Source organism: Bombus huntii, unplaced genomic scaffold (assembly GCF_024542735.1).
Source record: "Bombus huntii isolate Logan2020A unplaced genomic scaffold, iyBomHunt1.1 ctg00000194.1, whole genome shotgun sequence".
In the NCBI taxonomy this organism is placed as follows: Eukaryota; Metazoa; Arthropoda; class Insecta; order Hymenoptera; family Apidae; genus Bombus; species Bombus huntii.
Window position 1 is genome coordinate 1 of NW_026099426.1, and position 16,107 is coordinate 16,107.

Below are 16,107 nucleotides of genomic sequence, written 5' to 3' on the forward strand. Positions count from 1 at the left end.
GTCTATGAAAGTTATAAATGCGATATTGAATAACATTTCTGCGAGTGGGTTTGTTTTTCGTTACAAATGTTTTTTAAACGAATCTGCAATCTGTTGGAAACTACGGAACAGTAACGGGACGACTGATAGGGAAATAAAAAAGATCGCGTTTTATTTGAACAGACAAATCTTTGAAATCTATTCGAAAGTCTATTTGAAATGGTACGAGCTCGAAAAGAACGGTGAATACTATAGAAGAAGGATTAATTAAAATTCTTATTAATCTGTACGCTTTGTATATTAAATACCTTGATCGATGCCAAGATAACAAATTATTATACAAAACAGTGAAGTATCCACGTCTGACATTAATATTGAGTATTACCATTACTGTAATTTAATTTTTAACCGATCCTGAAAATTCCTTAGAACGTAAAAAGTATAAAATGTTACTGTGCATTTCAAGATTAAATGCACTGTAATTTAGAAACAGTTATGAAGCGGAAACAAATAATTTATTCAGAATAAGAATTCTACGTAATCATGTTAAAAAAAAAAACGTACTTATAACGCGTTTAAACTCCAAATATGTAAAGACAATAAGGGAAAAAAATTAAACGCAGAATCGTATTTTTTGTAAATTCACACAAGATTTTATCCAAAAAAAAATTAAGATTTTTTGAAGAACGTACAAGAACAATAAAAAAGGGATGTTAAATACAAAAAATAGATTAAAATTTAGATTATGAAATATAAAAAAAATGATATTGCATAATTTACAATTATTTTCGATAGCTTACGTCAGTATGTTGGAGTGTAAACTATAAAATATTCAAAAACTGATACCATTTAGACATAATTTAGAAAAACAATAAATTGCGGAAACCGATAGTTAAAACTCGATACGATCGATACTCCAAAACTCTAATCCTAATAATTACTCAGCAATAATAACCGATAATTCATGTTGATTAATGTTTGAACTCCGTTTTTTTTCTGTATGTGTATACAAATTTTGTACAGTTTGATAAAGCGAAATTAAATTATCATCTTTTTGTACTACTTCAAACATTGAGATTTGTCATCTTCAAGGTCGATCACACATAGTTTCAGATTGCGGAGTTGCAAGGGTAATTAATTTTGCAATCGGTTTTCCTTTGATATAGATGTGAATACAAATAGCCATTGATTGACAATATACCGAAGCAATTCTAGTTTAATTTGAAGTCATCGATCCTTTGATATTTTTGGAAGAATAGTAAAAGTACAGAGAAAACAAGAAAAAATGGCGTTAACTAAAAGATAACTCCAATGTATCTCATAAATATTATCTATATATCATTTGTAAGATGTAAGTGACCAAGATATCGAATTATACAAAAATTGTATGTAATGATTAATACTTGAACGTTACTTACATTTATGTACATGAAAATTTGATCTTTTATTAACTAAGTTATTGATCGACAAAATGACTTCCTACATAATTCTCCGCCTGAACTGAAATGCATATCTTTTTTTACGCAAGCCTTATGTGTAGCTAGCAACGAGCAAACAGATTAATTACTTTACACACGGTCGTATCTTGTTTGCTGTAGGCGAGTTCTCTCGTGTAATCAACGAAGTACTCAACTTTAAAGCGATAACAGAAGAACATTATTGTATCGATAAAAATCATGCTTTTTTCAAAGAAATATGTAACTCGTATTTTTTTTAAAGCAACCCTCATAATGTATTGAATAAAATAATCATACATTTTTTTTTGTTCAACATTTGTAAAATACGATATTATCAAGATCACCAAGGAGGTAATCTTCAATTCTTAATGAATATAATAAAAAACATAATTAATGATTGTTTGATGGTTTTATTATTATCTCTATAATACAAAAGCACAACATCGTGTCAACAGTTTATATAGTTCGTATGTTTCTGTAGGAATACACAAATAATAGTTCTCTATCACAACGTAATCTAAAGGGAAAACCCTAACTAAATGACAAAAATATCGGTAATAACTGGAACTAATGAATGTTAAAAGCAATCAGTATATTCCGTACAAACTTCCATCAACACGATTCGTTCTTCATTCTCTCAACACACTAAGACCGCAATCTTTAAACGCTTATAAAACCATAAGCAATCGTGAAGTTTAGAATTCGCTAACTGGGCGTCTCTCAATCCAGTTTTTGATCTTGGGCAGAAGGAGGACCTTTTTCTCCAGCAGCTTCAGATTCTCGTAATTCTCGATCAGATCAGACTTGTACATAAAGTTCAAATAATCGAGCAGAGCAACGAATGTTAAATCAGCCCAAGAGAGAGTACCATCGTAGAAGTAGCCGTCATTTTCCTTCACTTGCTGGTCCAAACGTTCTAAAATGAACAGCAGCGTCTCTTCAGCAGCCTTGCGTTTTGCAGCTTTGACCTTCTCGTCCTCCTCATAGTGGAAGGCGGCAATTTCTGAAAATTTGTTTTCAGTTAAATACTATTCGCTAATGTTATACTAATTTGAATACAGTGTTGTGCGAAATTTAAATGATACTGAAGATAGAATTACAATCCTTTTTAATCCTTTGTCTTGTATTGTTGACATACGTGTATCGTTCGATTAAATCATATATTAAATCGGATTTCAACTAATAAATACCTGAACAGATATGTACTATCTGTTATCAAGATTCTCATAAGATTTATGCAAAACAGCACTGGATACTCACTATGACGAATATCATGAATAGTATCAACAGTGGCATCAATATGAAGATCTGCCCAGTCAGTCTTTCCAGCTAAGTCATATTGTTTGGCTAAGTAACGGCAAATAGCTGTAGACTGAGCAACCTTCCTTCTATCAGCTACGAGCATAGGAAGCTGGCCATAAGGAGTCACTAAAAACATACAACTAATAGAATCAAAGATTCTATCGAACAAACAGATTATGATGCTTCTTAAATATCTAGCTTCCTGTTATCTGTTTTGGAAAGATATAATTTAATTTATTGATAATTTATCAGCAAACAAAGGGCATTGTCTCCTTAACAATACCTATTGTTCTCCCACATATCTTATAGAGCAATGGAGAGTAAACAATAATATCTGTTATACTCTGCATAATTGTGTTCTACTTTATTTAGCTACTTTAGTTAAATTAGGAAAGATGAGATTTAAGAAACAGAATTTCTTTAAATTTTAAGCTTACAGGGCTTTATTTCTGGCCAGACGTCCTTTTTGATACGTTCATCTTCAAATGGAATACTAGCATAGCTGAAGAAGAACGGATTGGTTCTGCCAATGCCGTAACTGGGAAGTAAGTCAATTTATAGAGCGGCATCTTCCTGGAAGTATAATATATACAAAGTAAAAACAAAGAATCATTGATGACAAGAATTATATTATTACAAATTATGAAGTATAAGACAATTTAAGTAAAAAGCATCAACTACTAACTACTCGCATAGCTATTTGTATCTTTATATTTTAATATAGCTTAGATATAAAAAGAATATTATTTTTGGATGTAATAATGTATAAACTTGCGCCAAATATTATAACAAAATATTGCACTTTCTATTTAAGTAGGATAGACATATTACCGGCATTTATTTTTTCTTTCTATAGCAATGAAATTGTTTATAAAAAAGTTTATAAGAAAACTATCAATTAATGCAAACAACGCATTTCAAAATATTAATTACATTCGCACGATTCGTTATCTCTAGTATTAATTTAACCATATGGTTCTATACACCCAAGACCCTCTAACAGTAATTTAGTACCATTACTAGTCGTATGTACAATGTATGTTTGTATACAACTTTCGTAACTACAAAACATTCAGCATGATTATATATTCTTCCAAACTTAAGAAACATTTTCTAATTGCATACTTAAATTTATCGATCAATTATAAACATATGATAACATTTATTTCTTTCAACTACTAATTTTCAAATCCTCTGCTGTTCCGTTAATTGAACGACGCGCCGACTTTTCGTACAAGTATCTTGTATCTTATCTGTATTATTTAGTTATCAATACAGAAGAAACATTTTCTAATTGTATACTTAAATTTATCGATCAATTATGAACATGTAATAACATTTATTTCTTTCAACTACTAATTTTTAAATCATCTGCTGTTCGGTTAATTGAAGGATGTCGGCTTTCTGTAGAAGTATTTCATATTTATTATTTAATTATGAATAAGGAAAAAACATACAAAATATAGTTTTCAAACGGTTTATTATTTATAAAGAGAAACTTTGACTCAGGATATATATACTATATATATACTATTTACTTACAATTTTTTTTTTAAGACTTCAAAGTCGAAACAAGCACAGGAAATTTCCAAGCCGGTTAACAGAAACTTGAATGAGACAAAAATAACCTTTAGATCAATATATGTTCTTCTTCCCCCCTGTTGCTTCCACGTAACTCTTATCCTATTGGTGGAGCTGTGCTGATATGTGAAATTATGACTACATAAAAACATCCGGAAAGACTCATTGAATGATTTTATAGTTTAAGGTTAATAAATTTCCATAAATTAAAGTTGAAAATTTATGAGAACATGTTTTCTGTAACAAAACTTAGTAAAAACAAACTAGTAAGGTTTATAGATTCTTTAATGATTATGTATGTATTCATGAACTAGTTCGATAAACATCGTTCGATAAAACGTCGAACAACACACAACATTGAAGCGCGAAATTTCAAATTCAAGGAAAGATAAATAACAAATATTGCGAACAAATGATATTAAATTTACAATAATCTCATGTAAGAAAAAATAAAAGGGATAAAAGTAGTACAGAAGATAGAAAAATCTATAAAACTGGTGGCTGGGAAATAGAAAATATATAAATTTATGTTATTAGAGTTTAGTACTTCTGTCGATCAATGTGTTACGACCGTTCGCGGAGAGACGCAGTCGCAGTAGCGAGAGGCGTAAATTCTCGCTACGATTCGGTGAATCGACGCCGCGAAGTAGTGGTTCCCCTGTTTCGGTTAAGATAAGAGGTGGTTAAATGAATATGACACAGTATAGTAAGTTATATTTCACCGTTTATTCCAACAACTTATAACGAAGGCAGTTACGCTGGTGCGTATGTACGAGATGAATAAGTGACTGATCTGTGGGTGTGTCCTACCCGGTGGAAGGATATTGACCGTTCGAAAGAAGATAATTTTAGAAACTTCAACCTTTGGAGGTGTTTGTTAATTAAAAATGACAAAACTGGTATTATGTAAAAAAGAGTAATGTGTATCCTGAATCAATGTCGAATGGAAATTAGACAGTTCTATAAAAATAATCCTTCTCACGATTCCACAACTTCATAGCTTAATTAAATACAATTCTTCGGCGATATAATTACAAATACATTTACAGGAATTGTGTAATATGATAAATATCTCGTTAAAGAGATTGAAATCGTAAACTCTAGATTCTAGTATTCTTTCACTTTCATGTTTCCTATGAGCCCTTCAATCGCTAAATATTTTGCAATGAAACACGTATTATTAAACAACATAATCATACTAAATTAATTTAATGTGATTATTTATTATTATTATATAATAACACAGTGATGAAAGAAATAAACTGGTCAAGTAATCTAAGGAACGATAATACGTATCTATGTCAGTGACAGTGAGAAAAATTCAGATATCTGTACTTAAGTGATTACACTTATAAGTATCATTATATATTATATAAATATGATATTTCGAATGGTATCATTTATCACTCATTAAACAAGAGTGTCATATCCAGAGAAATGATTTTACATATCTTAATCTTTGCTTTGATTACGATAGTAATAATTTCTATCAAACTTGATGAGGAAGATACATGAATAATTATCTAAAAGCTGAAAATCTTGGCAAATTCATTTGTACATAAACTAACAGGAGTGAATTTTAAAGATACACTCTGCTCTCAACAATTAAAGCTGTCTTGTCGCAACAAAGTTTCAATAATTTTTTATGGACAACATGGCCCAGTTTGCACAAAGACTAAAAATTTTAACATTAAATTTGGATAAACTATCTTACGATAGAAGGAATGATATATCCTTCATTTTCGCCAATAATCTGGTCGAATTTAGTCAAGTAAAATGGTATTGTTTCGTTCAAAAGTTGATTCTTCCTCGCTTCCTTCTTTTCAGGATCCTCCTCCATGCGATAGTAGCAGATAGCTGAAACGTATATGAAACCAACCGTTACATTCATTTGTGTTTTTCCCCCCAAACGAAGAGAAAATAAGTTGTGAAAGAAGGAGTAGCCTCTCATAGTTCCTACAATTTCTTCATTCTCTTTGCTTTCTTCAATATTGCCTCAACAAGTTCCTGTGGTTCACGATACTTGAAATATATACAATGTTACCAGCGTGGAAATTGTCTTGGAAACTTGGAAAATCTTTCAAGAGGAACAACATTGCTAACTGAGATTCGAGAAAGGAAAGGTAAGTAAATCCTTGCTTCTACTTAGAGCTTTTTTATTTACTTCTGACGAGTAAAGTACTGTTATTAAAATTTGATTAAAAGTACCAAGAATGTCGAGATATAAACAACCATTTGTGGAAAGGTCAGGAGAAGCAGAATTATCGAATAAACGTTATATAACTCTTAGTGATTAAGTAGGAGAAGAGAAACGAGAAAAAAGTCTTTTATCTAGGTCTTAATAAAGTATACTATATTTATCTCCATATCAAGAATAACAACAAGATATAAACAGTCTTCTAGAAATTGAGTAAATATTACATAATTACATCTTGAGCAATATTTTGAGTCTTAGCTTTTGCTTAATCATTATAATAATCTTAAATATCTGTAAATTCTTCACAGACTCTTTGCATCTTCTATACAGGTATCTCATGATCATGTGATAACACACAGGAAGAAAGAATAGAGGAAAAAACAGCGTAAGAAAAAGTTGCGTAAGAGTATCGTCGCACTACATCATTCGACAATTGATGCACGTCATGGCGATCGTCACGGTTTAAAGCAGGCCATCAAAAACACGTTTGTTATCGTACGGAAAAATCTGCGACGTTCCAGCTGTTCAGGTGCATCGAATTGTGAATCATCGGCGGTACGAAGCAAGGCGAGGGGCGTAAATAGAGAAAGAAGAGAAGAGAAGGATTCGCATAAATGATAAAATATAATCGTTCGTTCCTCGTCGATGGCGGATGGATGGCTTTAATCGTGGACGATATCGATACGATTATATTTTATACATTTGAAACAAATATAAAAGACGAGCAAAAACCAGAGATACGATCGTTATGATATTATTCAATCGGTAGCCTATTTACCTCGTTTTTTGTTCACCTTCGGTGTCTAGTAATAATTTTTCGATTCGACTGGCGTGACGTTACGTTGGCGGTGTAAAAACACGATTTTAAACACCTGCGGATAGTTGCATGAGTTTCGAGCGATTCCATTCCCTTCGATTTATATTTATGCGATCAACGCGCGGATCGTTAACGCATTATGCAGACAGCAGATGTTACGTAATCACACATATCGTAATTGGAAATTAGTAACGTTATCGCGTACCAGGATCTTCCTGTCTTTGATCATCGAGTAACACCTCGTTGTCCTCGCTCCTTCCGCGGATAACCAGCGTTTATCATATAGAGACAGGGATTTGCAAAGAATAAAAGTTGTAGAACGTTGAAAGGCGTTGAGAGAAACGTGATGTTATCCCGTTATTCGTTAACGCAACGCAGTTAAAAAAAATCCCGTAGGAAGATTACGATAATAGATAACCTGAGTCGAGTGTTTGTCGGGGCATCTAAAAGATTCTTTCGAGTTGAGCGTCTGAGATTGCAGAGAAGAAAATTTGGAAGCCATCGAATTCGTGATGTCGATAGAAATCTTCAGTTGGAATCGTTGTATCATAACGTAGTCTGCTTATTGTCGATAAGACTTTACTAAACTAAAAGTGACTACTAAAAGTTTCTATCCTCTAAATTCTATCTACGATTCTATAATCTAAAAACTGACTTTTGCAAACAAACTGTAACATTCGCTTAACGGAAAGACATACGTATCTTGTTTGTACTCGTCTTTTCACAATGAATTCTTGAACGTCTGTCTCTGTGGTGAGACAAATGCAAAGTCATCTCATCAGTTACTCACCTTGCTTCAAATTGCTACGATTGCTATCGGTTTGGATACTTGCGATTGTTTCGTTATGGCTATATTAGGCTCTAGGTTGCAAGGTTAGGGTGTTGTCCTGAAGTTCCAGAGGGGCCCCGGCGTCCTTTCGTCTCCGACTCGGCCATCCTGACACTTACACGTCCTCGTGTGTGGCCTGCTGGCTTAGTCTACCCGTCGGGGCTTCCACCACGCAGGCATCGACCCGGCGCTCGTCCTCGGGGCAATGTTTTTCTTCTCGCCGCGATGGACAGCGAGACGCGATGTGTCCCGGCATGTGGCAGTGAAAGCACAACGCTTTTGGTGGTGCAGCCGGTCGGCTTTCCTCCGGGCGTCGAGGGTCCTTCTTCGGTTCCCACTTCGCCCTCTTGCGGCATTCGAATGTCGGATGTCCGTAAATACCGCAGTGGCCACACCTGGTCCAGGGGGCGGGTGACCTGCCTCGTTTGTTTCCGGAGCTCGCTAATGACCTCCACGGCGGGGGCGTTGGCCACTCCGTGTATAGGAAGGGCTTCATTTCTCTTTGGAATTGTTTCACCGACGTGATGTCACTCGTGAGCGCTAGTCGTTTAAAACGTTTGTTCATCGCGCGAGCCCAGCAGATGGAGGGCGGTGGCGGCGAGTACCTCTTCCCTGGTTGAATTTCGCCACTTCGACCCCAGGAGGGTGATGATACGATTTCCGTACGCTCCTGGTGTTTCGCCGTCCCGCGGTAGTTCCTCGGCTACCTTGATTAGCGACGCGGCTGCTACTTCTTAGCCACCGAAGTGCGCGGCGAATTGTTCCTTAAAATCTGGCCAGGTGAGCTCGTCGCCGTCCATTATCTGCGTAAGCCAATACGCTGCCAGACCCTCTAGGGCACGGTTTAGGGCAGAATACAGTGCGCTGTTTTTCAGGGGGTGGTCCCTCATGAACAGGCCGAGCTCGAGTCACATTCCGAGTCCGAGCTCGAGGCGCCCTCCCGGGCAGGGCTCGCGGGAGATTGCGATTCCGTGTTGGAGTTCTCCATCGTCCGGTCGCGGGTGGGGTACCTTTATTGTCGATAGTGACACTAGTGACGAGGGCCTCAGGCTTGATAACGAATCCGCGGCCAACGGGAGGACTATCATATAAAGAGCAACAGGATACACGAAATAATATAATTCTGACTAGGACAACATAAACGCAAGAAGTGTTGATATTGAAAAAAATATTTAATTTTGTATATAAATATTTTCATATTTAAAAAAGTTTCCGGAAGCAGGAAGATTTACAAACAAATAATATCATAAACCGAATGTTTCATGATCCTTTTCTAATTAGAGTGTGTGACAGCATGTGAGAACGTTTCTTAAAAATATGACTTATTGCAATTACTTAATCGCAATTATAAACGATTAAGACCTTCTCACAACGAGGCAATCTATCCAAAGTATAAAACTCGTTATACTTGATGAGAAAACAAATCTCTACTTAGGTTTCATTTCGTTTCATCGCGTTCATAAAAAGTGAATTTGTATGAACACATCGTGCAATTTAGTAATTAGGACCGTTGATCTCGCTGCAACATAGATGGATAGAAAAAAGCCATTTAAAATGATACAACGTCGGGAAGACAATTATGAAAATTATAAATGGAACACGAGATAAAATTGTTTAAGATTAATTCTTCTTTTTTTCTTTTTTTTTTAATCGCGAGTGTTTGCAAACGAAGTTTCAATCTGTTTACAATGATAGCAATGAGAGGAGGATGTCTATGAAAGTTATAAATGCGATATTGAATAACATTTCTGCGAGTGGGTTTGTTTTTCGTTACAAATGTTTTTTAAACGAATCTGCAATCTGTTGGAAACTACGGAACAGTAACGGGACGACTGATAGGGAAATAAAAAAGATCGCGTTTTATTTGAACAGACAAATCTTTGAAATCTATTCGAAAGTCTATTTGAAATGGTACGAGCTCGAAAAGAACGGTGAATACTATAGAAGAAGGATTAATTAAAATTCTTATTAATCTGTACGCTTTGTATATTAAATACCTTGATCGATGCCAAGATAACAAATTATTATACAAAACAGTGAAGTATCCACGTCTGACATTAATATTGAGTATTACCATTACTGTAATTTAATTTTTAACCGATCCTGAAAATTCCTTAGAACGTAAAAAGTATAAAATGTTACTGTGCATTTCAAGATTAAATGCACTGTAATTTAGAAACAGTTATGAAGCGGAAACAAATAATTTATTCAGAATAAGAATTCTACGTAATCATGTTAAAAAAAAAAACGTACTTATAACGCGTTTAAACTCCAAATATGTAAAGACAATAAGGGAAAAAAATTAAACGCAGAATCGTATTTTTTGTAAATTCACACAAGATTTTATCCAAAAAAAAAATTAAGATTTTTTGAAGAACGTACAAGAACAATAAAAAAGGGATGTTAAATACAAAAAATAGATTAAAATTTAGATTATGAAATATAAAAAAAATGATATTGCATAATTTACAATTATTTTCGATAGCTTACGTCAGTATGTTGGAGTGTAAACTATAAAATATTCAAAAACTGATACCATTTAGACATAATTTAGAAAAACAATAAATTGCGGAAACCGATAGTTAAAACTCGATACGATCGATACTCCAAAACTCTAATCCTAATAATTACTCAGCAATAATAACCGATAATTCATGTTGATTAATGTTTGAACTCCGTTTTTTTTCTGTATGTGTATACAAATTTTGTACAGTTTGATAAAGCGAAATTAAATTATCATCTTTTTGTACTACTTCAAACATTGAGATTTGTCATCTTCAAGGTCGATCACACATAGTTTCAGATTGCGGAGTTGCAAGGGTAATTAATTTTGCAATCGGTTTTCCTTTGATATAGATGTGAATACAAATAGCCATTGATTGACAATATACCGAAGCAATTCTAGTTTAATTTGAAGTCATCGATCCTTTGATATTTTTGGAAGAATAGTAAAAGTACAGAGAAAACAAGAAAAAATGGCGTTAACTAAAAGATAACTCCAATGTATCTCATAAATATTATCTATATATCATTTGTAAGATGTAAGTGACCAAGATATCGAATTATACAAAAATTGTATGTAATGATTAATACTTGAACGTTACTTACATTTATGTACATGAAAATTTGATCTTTTATTAACTAAGTTATTGATCGACAAAATGACTTCCTACATAATTCTCCGCCTGAACTGAAATGCATATCTTTTTTTACGCAAGCCTTATGTGTAGCTAGCAACGAGCAAACAGATTAATTACTTTACACACGGTCGTATCTTGTTTGCTGTAGGCGAGTTCTCTCGTGTAATCAACGAAGTACTCAACTTTAAAGCGATAACAGAAGAACATTATTGTATCGATAAAAATCATGCTTTTTTCAAAGAAATATGTAACTCGTATTTTTTTTAAAGCAACCCTCATAATGTATTGAATAAAATAATCATACATTTTTTTTTGTTCAACATTTGTAAAATACGATATTATCAAGATCACCAAGGAGGTAATCTTCAATTCTTAATGAATATAATAAAAAACATAATTAATGATTGTTTGATGGTTTTATTATTATCTCTATAATACAAAAGCACAACATCGTGTCAACAGTTTATATAGTTCGTATGTTTCTGTAGGAATACACAAATAATAGTTCTCTATCACAACGTAATCTAAAGGGAAAACCCTAACTAAATGACAAAAATATCGGTAATAACTGGAACTAATGAATGTTAAAAGCAATCAGTATATTCCGTACAAACTTCCATCAACACGATTCGTTCTTCATTCTCTCAACACACTAAGACCGCAATCTTTAAACGCTTATAAAACCATAAGCAATCGTGAAGTTTAGAATTCGCTAACTGGGCGTCTCTCAATCCAGTTTTTGATCTTGGGCAGAAGGAGGACCTTTTTCTCCAGCAGCTTCAGATTCTCGTAATTCTCGATCAGATCAGACTTGTACATAAAGTTCAAATAATCGAGCAGAGCAACGAATGTTAAATCAGCCCAAGAGAGAGTACCATCGTAGAAGTAGCCGTCATTTTCCTTCACTTGCTGGTCCAAACGTTCTAAAATGAACAGCAGCGTCTCTTCAGCAGCCTTGCGTTTTGCAGCTTTGACCTTCTCGTCCTCCTCATAGTGGAAGGCGGCAATTTCTGAAAATTTGTTTTCAGTTAAATACTATTCGCTAATGTTATACTAATTTGAATACAGTGTTGTGCGAAATTTAAATGATACTGAAGATAGAATTACAATCCTTTTTAATCCTTTGTCTTGTATTGTTGACATACGTGTATCGTTCGATTAAATCATATATTAAATCGGATTTCAACTAATAAATACCTGAACAGATATGTACTATCTGTTATCAAGATTCTCATAAGATTTATGCAAAACAGCACTGGATACTCACTATGACGAATATCATGAATAGTATCAACAGTGGCATCAATATGAAGATCTGCCCAGTCAGTCTTTCCAGCTAAGTCATATTGTTTGGCTAAGTAACGGCAAATAGCTGTAGACTGAGCAACCTTCCTTCTATCAGCTACGAGCATAGGAAGCTGGCCATAAGGAGTCACTAAAAACATACAACTAATAGAATCAAAGATTCTATCGAACAAACAGATTATGATGCTTCTTAAATATCTAGCTTCCTGTTATCTGTTTTGGAAAGATATAATTTAATTTATTGATAATTTATCAGCAAACAAAGGGCATTGTCTCCTTAACAATACCTATTGTTCTCCCACATATCTTATAGAGCAATGGAGAGTAAACAATAATATCTGTTATACTCTGCATAATTGTGTTCTACTTTATTTAGCTACTTTAGTTAAATTAGGAAAGATGAGATTTAAGAAACAGAATTTCTTTAAATTTTAAGCTTACAGGGCTTTATTTCTGGCCAGACGTCCTTTTTGATACGTTCATCTTCAAATGGAATACTAGCATAGCTGAAGAAGAACGGATTGGTTCTGCCAATGCCGTAACTGGGAAGTAAGTCAATTTATAGAGCGGCATCTTCCTGGAAGTATAATATATACAAAGTAAAAACAAAGAATCATTGATGACAAGAATTATATTATTACAAATTATGAAGTATAAGACAATTTAAGTAAAAAGCATCAACTACTAACTACTCGCATAGCTATTTGTATCTTTATATTTTAATATAGCTTAGATATAAAAAGAATATTATTTTTGGATGTAATAATGTATAAACTTGCGCCAAATATTATAACAAAATATTGCACTTTCTATTTAAGTAGGATAGACATATTACCGGCATTTATTTTTTCTTTCTATAGCAATGAAATTGTTTATAAAAAAGTTTATAAGAAAACTATCAATTAATGCAAACAACGCATTTCAAAATATTAATTACATTCGCACGATTCGTTATCTCTAGTATTAATTTAACCATATGGTTCTATACACCCAAGACCCTCTAACAGTAATTTAGTACCATTACTAGTCGTATGTACAATGTATGTTTGTATACAACTTTCGTAACTACAAAACATTCAGCATGATTATATATTCTTCCAAACTTAAGAAACATTTTCTAATTGCATACTTAAATTTATCGATCAATTATAAACATATGATAACATTTATTTCTTTCAACTACTAATTTTCAAATCCTCTGCTGTTCCGTTAATTGAACGACGCGCCGACTTTTCGTACAAGTATCTTGTATCTTATCTGTATTATTTAGTTATCAATACAGAAGAAACATTTTCTAATTGTATACTTAAATTTATCGATCAATTATGAACATGTAATAACATTTATTTCTTTCAACTACTAATTTTTAAATCATCTGCTGTTCGGTTAATTGAAGGATGTCGGCTTTCTGTAGAAGTATTTCATATTTATTATTTAATTATGAATAAGGAAAAAACATACAAAATATAGTTTTCAAACGGTTTATTATTTATAAAGAGAAACTTTGACTCAGGATATATATACTATATATATACTATTTACTTACAATTTTTTTTTTAAGACTTCAAAGTCGAAACAAGCACAGGAAATTTCCAAGCCGGTTAACAGAAACTTGAATGAGACAAAAATAACCTTTAGATCAATATATGTTCTTCTTCCCCCCTGTTGCTTCCACGTAACTCTTATCCTATTGGTGGAGCTGTGCTGATATGTGAAATTATGACTACATAAAAACATCCGGAAAGACTCATTGAATGATTTTATAGTTTAAGGTTAATAAATTTCCATAAATTAAAGTTGAAAATTTATGAGAACATGTTTTCTGTAACAAAACTTAGTAAAAACAAACTAGTAAGGTTTATAGATTCTTTAATGATTATGTATGTATTCATGAACTAGTTCGATAAACATCGTTCGATAAAACGTCGAACAACACACAACATTGAAGCGCGAAATTTCAAATTCAAGGAAAGATAAATAACAAATATTGCGAACAAATGATATTAAATTTACAATAATCTCATGTAAGAAAAAATAAAAGGGATAAAAGTAGTACAGAAGATAGAAAAATCTATAAAACTGGTGGCTGGGAAATAGAAAATATATAAATTTATGTTATTAGAGTTTAGTACTTCTGTCGATCAATGTGTTACGACCGTTCGCGGAGAGACGCAGTCGCAGTAGCGAGAGGCGTAAATTCTCGCTACGATTCGGTGAATCGACGCCGCGAAGTAGTGGTTCCCCTGTTTCGGTTAAGATAAGAGGTGGTTAAATGAATATGACACAGTATAGTAAGTTATATTTCACCGTTTATTCCAACAACTTATAACGAAGGCAGTTACGCTGGTGCGTATGTACGAGATGAATAAGTGACTGATCTGTGGGTGTGTCCTACCCGGTGGAAGGATATTGACCGTTCGAAAGAAGATAATTTTAGAAACTTCAACCTTTGGAGGTGTTTGTTAATTAAAAATGACAAAACTGGTATTATGTAAAAAAGAGTAATGTGTATCCTGAATCAATGTCGAATGGAAATTAGACAGTTCTATAAAAATAATCCTTCTCACGATTCCACAACTTCATAGCTTAATTAAATACAATTCTTCGGCGATATAATTACAAATACATTTACAGGAATTGTGTAATATGATAAATATCTCGTTAAAGAGATTGAAATCGTAAACTCTAGATTCTAGTATTCTTTCACTTTCATGTTTCCTATGAGCCCTTCAATCGCTAAATATTTTGCAATGAAACACGTATTATTAAACAACATAATCATACTAAATTAATTTAATGTGATTATTTATTATTATTATATAATAACACAGTGATGAAAGAAATAAACTGGTCAAGTAATCTAAGGAACGATAATACGTATCTATGTCAGTGACAGTGAGAAAAATTCAGATATCTGTACTTAAGTGATTACACTTATAAGTATCATTATATATTATATAAATATGATATTTCGAATGGTATCATTTATCACTCATTAAACAAGAGTGTCATATCCAGAGAAATGATTTTACATATCTTAATCTTTGCTTTGATTACGATAGTAATAATTTCTATCAAACTTGATGAGGAAGATACATGAATAATTATCTAAAAGCTGAAAATCTTGGCAAATTCATTTGTACATAAACTAACAGGAGTGAATTTTAAAGATACACTCTGCTCTCAACAATTAAAGCTGTCTTGTCGCAACAAAGTTTCAATAATTTTTTATGGACAACATGGCCCAGTTTGCACAAAGACTAAAAATTTTAACATTAAATTTGGATAAACTATCTTACGATAGAAGGAATGATATATCCTTCATTTTCGCCAATAATCTGGTCGAATTTAGTCAAGTAAAATGGTATTGTTTCGTTCAAAAGTTGATTCTTCCTCGCTTCCTTCTTTTCAGGATCCTCCTCCATGCGATAGTAGCAGATAGCTGAAACGTATATGAAACCAACCGTTACATTCATTTGTGTTTTTCCCCCCAAACGAAG

The 16,107-nt window shown here is 33.1% G+C and overlaps 1 long non-coding RNA gene and 2 pseudogenes across 1 annotated transcript; 1 reads left to right on the plus strand and 2 right to left on the minus strand.

Annotated features, from left to right (window-relative positions):
- Positions 1-1,826: 1,826 nt before the first annotated feature.
- LOC126877586 (glutathione S-transferase-like) lies at positions 1,827-3,311 on the minus strand (annotated as a pseudogene).
- A 1,324-nt stretch (positions 3,312-4,635) lies between these two features.
- LOC126877592 (uncharacterized) lies at positions 4,636-7,252 on the plus strand. Its single transcript, XR_007695164.1, has 2 exons — positions 4,636-6,442; positions 6,847-7,252. It is a non-coding gene; the product is annotated as an uncharacterized LOC126877592 (long non-coding RNA).
- Positions 7,253-11,699: 4,447 nt separating this feature from the next.
- LOC126877582 (glutathione S-transferase-like) lies at positions 11,700-13,184 on the minus strand (annotated as a pseudogene).
- Positions 13,185-16,107: the final 2,923 nt, after the last annotated feature.